We start from the raw sequence: 12935 nt of genomic DNA, 5'->3' as shown, positions 1-12935 counted from the left end.
GCTTGCTCGGCCATGTGCTCCTCCTGAGCTGGACTCCCACCTTCATTTTCCAAGCAAGACACGTTGTTGAGATAAAGCCTTGGCCAGCTTACATTCTGGCCTCTCTGTCATCACCTGCTGAATGGTCTGGCTCCCAAAACAGCAGGAGAAATTTTATTAGAGATGCCAGTGGTTTTTGTACAACTCATTCCAAGTTGCTTGTGACCATTCTCATTCTCCAGATTGCTGAAAAAAATTACACACTGGTGTCAACCTCAGCTCAAGGAAAGCCTCAAGTCCTTTGCATCAAGCCTGTCTTGTCTTATCTTGAGATGTTCTTCACCTGTTGTCAATGTGTAGCTGGAAAAGAGGCAGCTAAAAGCATAACCTTTGTCATAGTCTTCCAACTTCTTAAGTGTCCCTTCCTACTTGCCTGAGATTGAACAGAAAGGCAACTACGGTGTCATACATTATTCTGCAAGTACATTATACCACAATTCTCCCTTCTCAAAGTGTCTGAAACACTCAGGACTTACATCATCAGCTGAGATTTTATCCCACTGTTAGGACAACCCTGGTTGGCAATTTAGTTCATAAGTCACACTCGACCAAAAATTCAATGTTCTATTATCCACTTGGTTATGGACTATGTTTAAGATATTTCCAGTCTTAATGACCTTTTGTGAAAAAATCATTTTACAGCAATAGCCAAATAGACATTGTTAGCACCCTAATGAAAATGGTGATAAAAATCACCTTTAATGAAGTATACAGTTTAATTTAGTGTTGTTTTCCATTTGTGAAAGGAGCATGGTAGATTTGTTGTAAATATAAAATCTCTAACAGATGCAAGTGACTTGGCTGTGTATGGAGAAAAACAATGCCCTAATCACAGATGACAGAAACTCTGAACAGCTACCTTGCCAGCCCACACCAGAGGAAGAAATTGTGGGGAGCAATCTGGACTAGACTAAGTTACTGGAATTAAGACTTATTCTATGCATCTGCTCTCCCACTGTGGGGAGCAAACCGGACTAGACTAAGTTACTGGAATTAAGACTTATTCTATGCACCTGCTCTCCCACAATATGGCGCTGGGAGAGGAGAAAACAGCTTCTACCCAGCTGCCTCCAGTTCAACCAATAAACAGTAGGACTTGCTCCTGATTGGAGGAGAGCAGCGTACTCGGCGTGTGGGCAGCCGAGTTAGGATTGGCGGAGGAGGACTATAAAGGAGGAGAGAGACGGCATGCACCAGGAACATCTAAGGGGAACATCTGAAGGAACACCTGTGCAGCCCCCGAGACGAGCCGGCTGGCGGTGTGCCGCTCCCCTGCGGAAGTGGGGAATGCGGCCAGGGGGAACTGCCCTTCCACGGAGGTGAAAGGGATAGCAGCCAACCCGGGAAGAACCAGCAGCAAACCCGGGGAGGGCCGAGCAGACGAAAGAACAGCGCAGGGTCCTGTGTTGCTCCTCCACGAAGAGGGGGAGCGACATAATGGTGCCGTGACTCGGATATGAAGCCTAGGCAGGGCTTAGTGTTGCTCCTCCACGAAGAGGGGGAGCGACAGAAATGATGTGCCCAGACAGTGTAACTGTCTGTAGAACTTCTAGGGGAGTCTCAGCAGAAGTTACCATCCTCTAAAGGAGAAATAAGCACCTTTGTGATACTGGGAAAGTCTGAATTTGAGGCAAAGGGACTTCTGGATAGCTGTTAGCATTTTATTGACTGGGGAACAATGAAGAAATCACTCAGATTTATCTATGCCTCACTTTGTGTTTCTGTGAAAGAAACAGGGTGTTTGGAGATCTTAAGATCAAGACAGGTGGTGTGTCATATATGTTAGGTGTGAACCCTGGAACGTATCTTCCACATTACATCCCATTCTGACACTCAGGAAAGTAAGTGACCTTCAAAAAGTTACTTAAATTCCCTGTGGATCAGTTGTTGCATTTTCAAATTGGAAAAGATAATTAGGGGCTGATGCTGTGATGTAGAGGGTTATGCCTCCTCCTGAAGTGCCAGCATCCCATTTGGGCACTGGTTCGTGTCCCGGCTGCTCCTCTTCAGATCCAGCTCCCAGTTAATGGTCTGGGAGTGCAGATGAGTATGATCCAAGTGCTTGGGCCCCTGCAGCCATGTGGGAGACCCAGAAGAAGTTCCTGACTCCTAGCTTTGGCCTGGCCCAGCTCCTGCTGTTGAGGTCATTTGGAGAGCAAACCAGAGCATGGAAGACATCTCTTTCTCTCTCTCTGTAACTCTGCCTTTCAAATAAATAAAATGATTCTTAAAAAAAAAAAGAAAAGATAATCATACACCAACTTTTTACAATATTTAAAAGATTAAATTGGTGAGTATGTGTAAAGTTCCTAAAACATTGGCAGGTATAGAGCAATAATTCAACCTATGCTGGTATTTCAAAAAGTTTGTAAAGGGACGGATATTTGGCACAGCAGTTAAGATGCCACTTGGGACACCTACATCTCCAATCTGGAAGCTCCTGATTCCAGCTTTTTCCTAATGCACACCCTGGTATGCAGCAATTGATGGTACAAGTGCTTGCGCCCCAGCCACCCACGTGGAGACCCAGACTGAGATCCAGGCTCATGGCTTCTGCATAGCCCAGCTAGGCTAATGCAAGCATTTGGGGAGTTGTCGCTCCCCCTCTTCGTGGAGGAACGACACAGGACCGTGCGCTGTTCTTTCGTCTGCTCGGCCCTCCCCGGGTTTGCTGCTGGTTCTTCCCGGGTTGGCTACTGTCCCTTCCACCTCCGTGGAAGGGCAGTTCCCCCTGGCCACATTCCCCACTTCCGCAGGGGAGCGGCACACCGCCGGCCGGCTCTCTCGGGGGCTGCACAGGTGTTCCTCTTAGATGTTCCCCTTAGATGTTCCTGGTGCATGCCGTCTCTCTCCTCCTTTATAGTCCTCCTCCGCCAATCCTAACTCGGCTGCCCACACGCCGAGTACGCTGCTCTCCAATCAGGAGCAAGTCCTACAGTTTATTAGCTGAACTGGAGGCAGCTGTGTGGAAGCTGTTTTCTTCTCTCCCAGCGCCATATTGTGGGAGAGCAGATGCATAGAATAAGTCTTAATTCCAGTAACTTAGTCTAGTCCGGATTGCTCCCCACAGGGAGTGAGACAGTGGGTAGATCATCTTTTTCTGTGTTTGTCTCTCTATTTTTGTCTCTCAAATAAAATGAAAAGCAAATTTAAGAATTTTAAATAAATAAAATGTTTATAGTGGTGCAAAAAATTGTGAAATACATGCATATGAGGGATTTTCAAAAAGTTCACAAAACATATATGATAAATAAATAAATAAACAAAACATGATAAAAAAATAAAAATAAATAATAGTTTCTTAAAGATTTATTTATTTGAAAGGTAGAGTTACAGCGACAGAGGGAGAAACAGAGAGATCTTCCATCTGCTGGTTTACTCCCCAAATGGCTGCAACAGCCAGGGCTGGGCCCTGCCAAAGCCAGGAGCCAGGAGCTTCTTCCAAGTCCCTTGTGGGTGGCAGGGCCCAAGCACTTCTAGGCTTTCCTTGTAGCTTTAACAGGGAGCTGGAAGGGAAGAGGAGCTGCTGGGACTCTAACCAGCACCCATTTGGGATGTTGGCATTGCAGACAGCAGCCTAACCTGTTACACCACAATGCTGGCCCCAGACTTTGAAATTTTTAAGACCAAAATAAACTTATCTTTGAAAAATTTTTAAATTCATTTATTTTTATTTTTTATTTGAAAGCTAAATAGAAACCAAGATCTTCTACTGTAACTTAGCTGTTTTTTTGGTGTTTTTGTTTTGTTTTGTTTTGTGTTTTTTTTTTTTTTTTTTTTGACAGGCAGAGTGGACAGTGAGAGAGACAGAGAGAAAGAAAGGTCCTCCTTTTGCCGTTGGTTCACCCTCCAATGGCTGCTGCCGCCGGCGCACTGCGCCTATCCGAAGGCAGGAGCCAGGTACTTCTCCTGGTCTCCCATGGTATGCTGGGCCCAAGTACTTGGGCCATCCTCCACTGCACTCCCAGGCCACAGCAGAGAGCTGGCCTGGAAGAGGGGCAACCGGGACAGAATCCAGTGCCCCGACCGGGACTAGAACCCGGTGTGCCAGCGCCGCTAGGCAGAGGATTAGCCTATTGAGCCGCGGCGCCGGCCCTGAAACTTAGCTTTTAATTCCATTTATTTCTGTGAGTTTTTTTTAAAGAATTATTTATTTATTTATTTGAAAGGCAGAGTTAGAGAGAGAGACAGAGAGAGGGAGGGAGAGAGAGAGAGAGACATCTTCTATTTGCTGGTTCACTCCCCAAATGGCCATAATAGCCATAGTTGGGCCAGACCAGGCCAAAGCCAGGAGCCTGGAACTCCATCCAGGTGACCCATGTGAGTGGTAGGAGCACCAAATACTCAGGCCATCTTCCACTGCTTTCCCAGATGCATTAGCAGGAAGCTGGGTCAGAAGTGGAGCAGCCAGGACTTGAACCAGCAGCCATTATAGGATACTGGCATCACAGAGCATTGCTTAATGTACCATGTCATGATGCCAGCTCCTTATGTGAACTTTCTAGTTCTAGAGAGATAGCCATCAAAGCAAGACATTTTTTAAAAAGATTTATTTATTTATTTGAAAATCAGAGTTACACAGAGAGAGGAAAGGCAGAGAGTGAGAGGTCTTCCATCCGCTAGTTCACTCCCCAATTGGCTGCAACAGCCGGAGATGCACCAATCCAAAGCCAGGATCCAGGAGCTTCTTCCGGGTTTCCCACATGGGTGCAGGAGCCCAAGGACTTGGGCCATCTTCTACTGCTTTCCAGGGCCATAGCAGAGAGCTGGATCGGAAGTGGAGCAGCCAGGAAGCGAACTGGTGCCCATATGGGATGCCAGTGCTTCAGGCCAGGGCATCAACCTGCTGTACCACGACACTGGCCCCAGCAAGACATTTTTTAAAAGTTGGTTTTTTTGTTTTTTTTTTTTTGTTGTTGTTGTTGTTATTGTTGTTTGTTTGTTTGTTTTTAAGGCAGAGTGACAGAAAGGGAGGAAAAGAGAGACAGAGAGAGAGGCACAGAATTTCCATTCCCTGGTTCACTCCCCAAATGACTGCAACAGTGGGGCTAGACCAGGCTGGACTAAGGGACCAAGGACTTTGGGCCATCATGTGCTGTCTTCCCAGGTGTATCAGTAGGAAGCTAGATCAGAAGTGCCAAGTAGTGAGGACAAATACCAGAGCTTCAGTACAGAATGGGCCTCAAGTCCTATGTCTAAGACCGTTTAAAACAGTCAGAGGCTGCTTTGAACTTAAAGCTAGTGAGGCTGTGACTGGTCCCTTTGAATGGCTCTAACAGCCAAGGCTGGGACAGGCCAAAGCCAGGAACCTGGAATTCCATTCGGGTCTCTCATATCAATGGCAAGGACTCAAGCACTTGGGCCATCATGCATTACTTTCACAGACACATTAGTAGGGAGCTGGGTTGGAAGTGGAGAAGCTGGGACTCCAATCACCACTGGCATTGCAAGTGGCAGCTTAACTTGCTATGCCACAACACTAGCCCCAAAAGAAAAAACTTTAAACTGAGAATCATACTATGGGGTCTCTTGAACTTTCTTTGCCACCACCAACCAACGTGGCCTTAAGTGATTTAGGCTTTCAGACCTGATAACTGAAGGAAGTAAATTAATAATTTCTAAAGGTCTTTGAGCTCTAATGGTCTCCCCAGTTAGGTTGTATCTGACAGTATTATTCTGAAATAATTGGGGCATCATTTTGTAATAGGTATTTTTCATGCAACATCCAAAGCTGGGCCAGGCTGAAGCCAAGAGCCCTGAGATTCTTCTGTGTCTCCCATGTGGGCACAGGGGCCCAAGCACTTTGGCCATCTTCCATTGCTTTCCCAGGCACATTAACAAGGAGCTGAATCATAAGTGGAGCAGCTGGGACTCCAACTAGCACCCATATGGGATGCCAATATGGCAGGCTGAGGCTTAACCTTCTATGCCACAGTGCCAGCCCCCAGCACATGTTTTTGCTTACATACATTAAGCTCATTTTCCTTCTTTTAAACCTCAAATTGAAAGTTTGTGCCAACTGAAAAAGACTCTCATGAATGTTGAACCAAATAAAACAACAAAATATATTTTATAACAGTCAAGAATAGAATATGCTCTATTCAAATGTACTTTTTTTTTTACTTTTTATAGATATATTTATTTGAAAGGTAGAGTTACAGAGGGAGAGGGAGAGACAGAATCTCCCATCCTCTTGTTAACTCTCCAAATGTCCTCAACACTTGAGTCTGGACCAGGCCACAGCCAGGAGCCTGGAATTCCCTCCAGATCTCCCTCATGGGTGCAGGGACCCAAGCACTTGGGTTGTCTTCTGCTACTTTCTCAGGTGCATTAGCAGGGAGCTGGATCAGAAGTGAAGCAATTAAGACTTGGGCCGGTTCTCTTTTGGGATGCTGGCATCACAAGTGGCCTTAAATATACATATGAGGGCAACTGGAAAAATGAAAACTTCATTAAGACTCACTTCAAGGAAACTGCTGGGGAGATGGGAGAGCAAGCACAATACTTAAAGGAGAGCTTCAGTTACATTTTGGAAAGCACTTGTAAAAACAGGGTTGTTAAAAAAAACAGGATTGTTTTTGTGTGGACAAAATCATCTCAAGTAGTGCTAATGAGTCAGAAAGAAGACAAATAGATCAAGTGGCTTAAAATTATTATCTAAAAAAAAAAAAAAAAAAAAAAACAGATGACAACCTACAAAAAGAAGAAAGTTGAGTAAGAAAAATGAAAGAGGGGCTGGCATTGTGGTGCAGCAGGTTAAACCATTGCTGGGATGCCCGCATCCCATATCCGCACACAGGTTCAGGTCCTGGCTGCTTGCTTCCCATTCAGCTCCCTGTTAATGTGCTTGGGAAAGCAGAGGAAGATGGGCCAAGTATTTAGGTTCCTGTCTTCCATGTGGGAGACCCAGATGGAGCTCCAGGCTCAGGGCTTTGCCCTGGCCCAGCCCTAGCCATTGTAGTCATTTGGGGCGTGAATCAGCTGATCTCTCTTTCTCTATAACTCTGCCTTGCAAAGGAGGAAGGAAGGAAGGAAGGAAGGAAGGAAGGAAGGAAGGAAGGAAGGAAGGAAGGAAATTCAAAACAAAATATTGTTCAAAAACCGAAGGAAGAGAATAAAAAGGCTTTCCAGAGAAATGAAGAAGCAGTGAAACAAAGAACTAGCACAAAGGGGGGAGGGAGGTAAGTCAGAAAAGAACACAAAGAGTATTAATAAAGCATCAGAGAGCCTAGGTTATTCAAACATGTCATGGGAGACAAAAACAACAGAAAACTGCTCTAGATTAAAGGAAATACACTATCCTTGAGAGAACCCTAGATCATTAAAAAAAAAAGTTATAAAGGCATCAGGAAAAATTGGTGACTATGGATTGTATATTGGACATTAGTATTACGTAAATTTATAAATTTCCAGGTCCGGCATCCTATGTGAGCACCATTTTGAGTCCTGGCTGCTCCACTTCTAATCCAGCTCCGTGCTAATGTGCCTGGTAAAACAGTGGAAGATGAGACAAGAGTTTGGTTCCTTGCCACCCACATGGCAGACCCTGATGGAGTTCTTGGCTGCTGGCTTTGGCCTGGCCCAGCCCAGGCCAGGCCATTCTACAAACAAGGGATGGAAGATAACTCTCTTGCGTTGTCTCTCCTTTTCTCTCTGGGACTCTGTCTTTCAGATAAATTAACTTTAAACAATTTTTTTTTTTTTTTAAAAAGGAGCCAGTGCTATGGCGCAGCAGGTGAAGCTGCCATCCGCAGTGCCATCATCCCTTATGGGCACCGGTTTGAGTCCTGGCTGCTCCACTTCCCATTCAGCCCCCTGCTATTGTGCCTGGGAAAGCAGTGGAGAGTGGCCCAAGTTCCTGGGTCCCTGCCTGGGACACCTGAAGAAAGCTCCTGGCTCCTGGCTTCAGCCTGGCCCAGCCCTGGCCATTTGGAGAGTGTACTAGCCGATGGAAGATGATGCTCTTCTCCCGGACTCTCCCTCTCATTGTAATTCTGACTTTCAAATAAATCTTTAAAAAATAAAGAAAAAAGTAAATTGCTTGAGTGGCAATAATAGTGTGGTTCTGTATATATACTATATGTGAATACTGTTATGTTTTGAACAGGAATTCACTCCCCCGACACTTGCAGACATTCAAGCCCCAGTTTTATGTTAATGGTTCATGAATTAAGGGTGGGGACCTGATCTAATTATGGCATGTAGGAAGGGAGCTGGTGGGAGGTCTTCAGTTCTTGGAGGGCTTGTCCTTGGAAGGTTGGTCTCCTCAGACGCTTGGCTATTTAGCTGAGCCTGGGCCAGTTTCTCTCTCTGCCTTGTGGCTCATCCTGTCATCCCCACTCTGCACAAGTCTGGCATCAGAGAGCAGATCAGCGAGACCACCCAACCCAAACCTTCAGAACTGTAAGCAAAAAAAAAAAAAAAAAAATCCTCTTCTTTTTCCTAAAACTTTCTCCAGCAGCTGTGGTGTCAGAGAAATGGTTCATTACTGCTCAGTACGCATGAGGAAGTGGAGGAGTCTTTGGCGTTTGTTAATGGAGAAGGTTGGGAGGGTTTGGGGGAGGAGGCTGGAGAAAGCGTAGAACGCCGAAAGCAGTGTCGTGTGTGATTCTGAACAGGGCTCAGAGACTACAGGGTTAGTGGAAATGTGTTCATGTTCAGATGGAAATGAGGGTTCTGTTAGGAACTGGCCCACAGGCCACCCGTGTAAATGGCAGCAAAGAACCTGGTGTTTGTGTGTATGTGTGTTCCTGCCTTGAGACCTTGTGAAAGGCAGAACTTAAAAAGATTCGTTTGGTGGAAGAGATTTTAAGGCAGCAAAGTGTTAGGACACAGCCTGGGAGTTGTTGCCTGGTGTTGGTGTTCCAGTGAGAACCAGGAGCAAAAACGGAGCAGTGCATAAAGATTTGGAGATGTCAGCCGGCACCCGCGGCTCACTTGGCTAATCCTCCGCCTGGGGCCCCGGTTCTCTGGGTTCTAGTCCCAGTTGGGGCGCCGGATTCTGTCCCGGTTGCCCCTCTTCCAGGCCAGCTCTCTGCTGTGGCCTGGGAGTGCAGTGGAGGATGGCCCAAGTGCTTGAGCCCTGCACTCGCATGGGAGACCAGGAGGAAGCACTTGGCTCCTGGCTCCTGGCTTCGGATCGGCGCGGTGCGCCAGCCGTAGCGGCCATTTGCGGGGTGAACCAATGGAAAAGGAAGACCTTTCTCTCTGTCTCTGTCTCTCACTGTCTAACTCTGCCTGTTTAAAAAAAAAAAAAAAAAGATTTGGAGATGTCTTCCCTGGGTAGGGGAAGGAAAAATTTGTTCAGGACAGGAAAGTGAAGAGAATCTCCTTAAAGAGATGAGCACAAGCAAAAGGAGTTGTGTGTTAAAGGCGGCTGGGCAGGTGGGACAATAGCTGGGAGAAGACAGAACCCTGGAGGCATTTCAGAGACCTGGAAGGGTAGAATTGTTTCCTGAAACCCCGGCGCCCCAGGCTCTGGATTCTGGCTTGCTTGCAAAGTTCTTGGAGGCCTTTGCATTTCTGACTCAAGGAAGTCTAGGCTTGGCTCCTGCTCGCGGTAAACCTTAGTGTTGCTGGTTTTACAGGCAAAGCAGAACACAGAAGTTAAGGGTCCTGAGGCCCCCACCAAGATTTCATAGTAAAGCCTGGGAAGACCATCAGAGACCCCACAGAGCAAAGGACAGTGAAGCTGTTTGAGTTTCAATAACACAAAGCTGACCAGTAATAGTAGCTACACAAGAGTACTTCAAAAAGTTAATGGGAAATGGAATCAAATTTATTTTGGTGCAAACAACTTTGAAATCCATGCATGCATACAAGGAATCTTCCAAATATTCATGGAATGCATGTTATCATATGTGGATTTCAAAATCTCTTACACTAAAATATCTACTTTTAAAATTCTATTTTCCATGAGCTTTTTAAATTAAAATCTATTTGTAGGAGCCAGCATTTTGGTGTACAGTGTTAAGCCGCTGCCTACAATGCCAGCATCCTATATAGGAGCCAGTTTGAATCCCAGGTGCTCCACTTCCAATCCTGGGAAAGCACCAGAGCATGGTCCAAGTGCTTGGGCCCCTGCACCCACATAGGAGACCCAAATGAAGCTCCTGGCTCCTGGTTTCGACCTGTACCAGCTCAGAGCATTGTGGCCACTTGGGGAGAGAACCAGCAGGTAGAGGAACTCTTTCTGTGTCTCCCTCTCTCTCTAACTCTGTCTTTCAAATAGATAAAAATAAATCTTTATAAAATATACAAACCATGAAATCAAGTCAATAAAGCGACCTATAAAAATAAAAATTTTAAATAAATTTAGTCTTATAAAGATTTATTTCTTTATTTGAAAAGCAGAGTGATGGAGAAAGAGAGAGAGAGAGAGAGAGAGAGAAGCAAAGACAGATCTTCCATCCTCTAGTTTATTTCACAAAGGGTCCTAAGGGCTGGCATTGGACTGTGTCAGGCAGGAGCCAGGAACCGGGAACTCCATCCAGGTCTCGCATGTGGATGGCAGGGGTACAAGCACTTTGGGCCATTTTCTGCTGCTTTCTCAGGTACATTAGCAGGGAGCTGGATTGGAAGTGGAGCAGCCAGGACTCAAACTGGTACTCTGATATGGAATGGGTGTCCCAAGCCTCAGCCCCTAAAATTTATTTTTAATTATAAAGAGACAGATGACAGCTCCTATAGAGCTCAGCAACTAGTTCACTCCCAATATCTCCCCAACCCTAGCATTTAAAAAAATTTTAACCTATATTTTCTCTCTCTCTCTCTCTCTGATTTACTTACTTATTTGAAAGTCAGAGTTACATAGAGAGGGAGAGAGAGAAAAAGATCCTGTACCTACTGGTTCATTTCCCACATGGCCACAAGAACCAGGGCTGGGCCAGGCTAAAGCCAGGAGCTTCATCTGGGTATTCCATGTGGGTGGCAGGGTCCCAAACACTTGGACCATATTCTGTGGCCTTTTCCTAGGAGATAAGCAGAAACTGGGTCAAAAGAGCTACTAGGACTCAAAAACAGTGCTCATGGGATGCTGGCCCTGGAAATTTATAATTTACACACTACAATCCATACTGAAATTTCACCAGTTGTCCCAGTGCCAGTGCTCAGGGGATGCAGGCAGTGGCTTAACACACTACACTGCAACGGCCTCACCCAACCCTGCTGTTTAAAGGAAGCCTGGAACCAACCCAGGTCTCCCATGTGGATAGCAGGAGTCCAGGCACTTGAGTAATCAGTTCTCTCCCCCCACACCCCTCACACTATCTATATTAACAGGAAGTTTGAGTCATGAGCAAATTGGGGCAACATGGGAATCCTGGATTATCAGTGTCCTAACTCCTAGTCAAACGCCTGTCATTGTTTTCCATGAACTTTTGAAGTACCCCTGTACAAGTGGTCCGTGCACGGACAGGGGTTTGAAGTTTGTAGAAACAAAATATGTCTTGAAATTAAAAAATCATTCACACACGTTTTTGGTTAAGTTGTGATACTGTGAGAAAAACAAAATCCATGTGTCAGTGAGCTTCTTTAGCCATGCTGAACTTGCCCATCATCTTCCTCCCTTAGAGCTTCATCAAAGAGAACGTGTGAAACTGAATCAGTACCAGTTATAGATGAGTTGTGCAGATATGGCTCTCAGGCTCTTGGGAGGTTAGTGCTCTTGAAATGAGAACTGCCAGTCTGGACAGCAGCAGTTGCTTTGTGGTATTTATTGGGTAACATTGAGAAAAAGAAAATGGGAACCTCTAAATGCAAATTAAGCCTGTGGTTGTAAAAAAAAATGAAAAATTAAAAAAATAAACTAGCCCAGGGGAATTTCTTTTCCTCGATTGAAGTAAAGATGTTACATCTTGAGTGGACAAGCAGGGAACAGCGAATTAGACAGAATCATTGATAAGGACCTGTTTCATATCTCTTAGGCAGAAATGGTGGAAAGTAAACTGATTTGGGTAAATGAGCTCATGTTTTTATTTTTTAAAAGTTTTACTTCTTTAAAGATCTATTTATTTGAAAGTCAGAGTTGTAGACAGACAGAGGTGATCTTCCATCAGCTGATGCACTCCCCAAATAGCCAAAACATCCCAGGCTGGGCCAGTCCAAAGCCAGGAGCCTGGAACTCCACTGGAGTCTCCCACAGGGGAGTCTCCCGCAGGGGACCAAGTACTTGGGCCATCCTCTGCTGCCTTCCCAGGCATATTAGCAGGGAGCTGGACTGAAGTGGAGCAGATATAAACTATTGAAAGATCTGTTTCTTTAATAACCTAAAAGATGAGAAGCATTAAAGGAACCCTCTCCCAAAGGGGAGAATGCTTGTTAATCAGGAAGCATTCTATCATTACATTAGATTTGAAATTATAGTGAAGGGGGCTGGCCTTGTGACCCACCTCCCTGCTGATGCTCCTGTGAAGGCAGCAGAATACGGCCCAAATGCCTGGGCAACTGCCACCCACATGGTAGAAGCAGATGGAATTCCAGGTGGTCCAGCCCCTGCTGTTGGGGCTGTTATAGCCATCTGGGGATTGAACTAGTGGACAGAAGACATGTGTCACTCTGCCTTTCAAGTAAATAAAAATAAACCTTAAAAAATAAAAACAATTATTGTGAAAAGCAATGGTATGCCCATACGTTCTTGATTTCAGCTTAAATTAGTACAACATGTTTGAATAATTAGGCAAGAGGTTTTAAGAATCTTTGATAATTTCTCACAATTAATCCCAAAGATAGAACAAAAGGGAGCAGTGAGGAAGAAATAGGTGGTGGTGGGAGTAGCGATCTGTAACAAGATAATAATTGAAAGAATAGTAATGGAAATAGTGTTAGGTAGCAAGGTAGACATTTTCCTATGTGTGAGAGGGACTGTAGAACAAAATTGGGTATTCGTGTGGTTGAAC

The sequence above is a fragment of the Oryctolagus cuniculus genome, chromosome 8 (genome assembly GCF_964237555.1).
Source record: "Oryctolagus cuniculus chromosome 8, mOryCun1.1, whole genome shotgun sequence".
In the NCBI taxonomy this organism is placed as follows: Eukaryota; Metazoa; Chordata; class Mammalia; order Lagomorpha; family Leporidae; genus Oryctolagus; species Oryctolagus cuniculus.
The sequence above is the reverse complement of the archived record's forward strand: the minus strand, read 5'-3'. Positions refer to the sequence as shown.